At 32.0% G+C, this 3,247-nt stretch overlaps 1 non-coding gene across 1 annotated transcript; it reads right to left on the reverse strand.

The window, feature by feature from the left end:
* Positions 1–2,566: 2,566 nt before the first annotated feature.
* Positions 2,567–2,672, reverse strand: LOC122917872. The gene has a single exon (XR_006386499.1). It is a non-coding gene; the product is annotated as a U6 spliceosomal RNA (small nuclear RNA).
* Positions 2,673–3,247: the final 575 nt, after the last annotated feature.

Below are 3,247 nucleotides of genomic sequence, written 5' to 3' on the forward strand. Positions count from 1 at the left end.
GGGGAAACAGTTACATTTTGGAAAATAGATTTATGAGAAAAAATGGAGGAGACCAATGGAAGAGATAATGATTAAATACATGATTGGAGAAAATTTCTCTTAGTTGAAGACCTGGGCCAGCAGATTTAAATAGCTCATCAAGTTCCAGATCAGACTGCTGAGATAGTACATACAACAAGATGTGTCCTTATCAAATTACTGGACTCCAGTGATGAAGACAAATAAATATTTAATGCATCCAGACAGACATAAGTAAGACACACAGAAAAAGAAATCAGTTGGACATCAATTTGTGCAATTCCAAAGCTACAAGATTGTGGAATAGTATCTTCAGGTGCTTTAGAAAAGGACTGGATATTATTCCTTAACAGCCTGTAAGACTTATTTGCAGAGATTATGTCACCGTCACCCATATATTCCATCTGAGGAAACACTTAAGGACTCAAACCAAAGAATAATAAATCTGAACCTCATGATAGTTGGAATGGAAGAGGTAAAGTTGATGAGAAAAGAATTTGATAATAGATTTATAATTAAATATCACTGAATAAATTAGGCTCTCTGAGAATTTGTACATTGAGGGATAGAAGAGTTTTTAAAATTGACAAAAGGATACTGCTAGAAAAATTGTAACAATCGTGTAAAACTAAAAGTATTAAATTATTTGAGAAGGAGTTTGGGTGGGAAGAAGAAGAGTAAAACAAAAACATTCCAGAAGTCCCATATGGTGTGCAGATGGAGTTTTGGGAAGCTAGTGAGCAAGGGAAAATATTCTCAAGTTCTCTCCTTATTGGGAGGAGAAAGAGAAGCAGAGGATTAAAGAGGATTAATTAGGGAAACAGTTAAGATCTTGTTTTCATATAATATTAAATAAGTGTGGGTATAATTATGGGTATGAGGAAAAGGAAGGTGATCATTTATGAAAAATAAAATTATACTTGAAATCCTTGGGTAATAAGGAGGAAGAAACAATTAAGTTAATATAATTTATTCAAATAAATGAGACAAAGAAAACAAATTAAATAAATAATGAAATACAGAGTATTGAATAAAAAATCAAGTATATCCCTATACAAACATAAAAGACTGACTTCTTCCAATAAAGATCAGAGAATATTAGGCTGGAGAAAAATCAAATTCAAGCTGTTTGTTATTTACCAGAAACACAGTTAAAGTTAACTGGTTAAGTATGGAAATAAAGGTATAGACATACAACTAGGCAAATATAAATAAAAACAGAGCAGGAAGGGCAATATCAGATGAAGACTAGCTTTAAAATTAAAATCCTTGGATAACAAAAATAGGTATTATATAACTAGAAGATATGATTTATGAAGAAGGAAAAACAGTCATAACCCTGTTGATACCAAACAACACAAAAGTTAAAGAAATAAAGCAAAAACTAATAGTGATTCAAAAGAACTCAGTAAAATATAAATGATGGCATATTTCCTCATATTTTTTAGAATCAGGGAGATCAAGTAGACAAAATATTAATAAGGATACAGAGAATGTAATAATATATTTGATCAACTTCATTTAATTGGTGTGTTGAATTTCATATTTAGGGAATAGAGAAATTTATAAAAATCAATTACATATTTGGATACAAATAAGACTTTACTATTTTTTTTTCTTTTCAAATTTTTATTTAAATTCTAGTTAGTAAACATATAGTGTAATATTGGTTCCAGGAATTGAATTTAGGGATTCATCACTTATATTTAACTCCCCATGCTCAATGCAAGTGCCATCCTTTTTTTTTTTTTTTTTTTTTTTTTTTTAAGATTTTATTTATTTATTTATTTGACAGAGAGAAATCACAAGTAGGCATAGAGGCAAGCAGAGAGAGAGAGAGGAGGAAGCAGGCTCCCTGCTGAGCAGAGATCCCGATGCAGGACCGATCCCAGGACCCTGAGATCATGACCTGAGCCGAAGGCAGCAGCTTAACCCACTGAGCCATCCAGGCGCCCAAGTGCCATCCTTAATAACCATCACCCATTTAGCCTATCTACCACCCACCTTCCCTCCACCTCTATCATTAAGAGCCTCTTGCAGTTTGTTTCCTTCTCTCTTTTTTTCCCCTTCTCATATGTTAATCTATTTATTTCTTAGGGTATTTATCATTCTTTGACTGACATTTCACTTAGCCTAATACACTCTAGCTCCATCCACGTGATTGCAAATGGCAAGATTTAATTCCTTTTGATGACTAATATTCCATTATATAGATAGATAGATAGATGATAGATAGATATCACCTCTTCTTTATTCTTTCATCAGTCAAATGGATATTTGGGATCCTTCCATAGTTTGGCTATTATTGGTAACACTGTTATTAACATTGGGGTACATTTATACCTTCAAATTTGTATTTTTGTATCCTCTGGGTAAATACCTAGTAGTGCAATTGCTGGATTGTAGGGTAATTCTACTTTTAACTTTTTGAGGAACCTCCATATTGTTTTCCAGTGGCTGCACTAGTTTGCATTCCCACCAACAGTGCAAGAAGGTTCCCCTTTCTCTGCATCTTCACCATAATTTATTGTTTCTTATATTGTTAAAAAAAAATACGGAACATTTTACAAGTTTGCCTGTCATCTTTGTGCAGGGGTCATGCTAATGTTCTCTGTTCATTCCAGTTTTAGTACATATACTACCAAAGTGAGCATTCAATAAAATTTTTTGATCATAAAATGCCACACCCTGAAAATCATCCAATAAAATAAGAAAAAATGTAATAGTAAAGCTATATCCTCTTTGAAACAATTAATGTCTTTCCTATTAACCTTTAACTTAAAGGGGAAGCAAAACTAATATTATGTTCTATCTGGAAAGAATGAAAAAGAAAACACTTTATACTAATACTTATGGAAAACAGTAAACACTTCAACACTAAAACTTATGGGAAACAGCAAAAGCAATATTCATGGCAAAAGCTATAACCTTAAATGACTTCATATTTAAAAAATAATGACTTCATATTTAAAAAGAAAGAATGAAATTAAGGAAAGTTAACATTCATCTTAAAAAATGTGAAATGACAAAAGCTACCGAAAGAGTAGGAAAAGAGAATTAACTTATGTAATCTGAGTGTAATGGACTAGAAAACAAAATAAAATGAGAATAGTAGGAGAGATAAATACAAAAGCTAGTTCTCTGACAAGCTGAAAGGAGGTAAACATCTTCTAATCCAAATTCAAGGGAAAAGGAAAGAAAGAGAATAGGTGAAAAGCTACAAGGTTAG

This window comes from Neovison vison, chromosome 9, assembly GCF_020171115.1.
Source record: "Neovison vison isolate M4711 chromosome 9, ASM_NN_V1, whole genome shotgun sequence".
NCBI lineage: Eukaryota > Metazoa > Chordata > Mammalia > Carnivora > Mustelidae > Neogale > Neogale vison.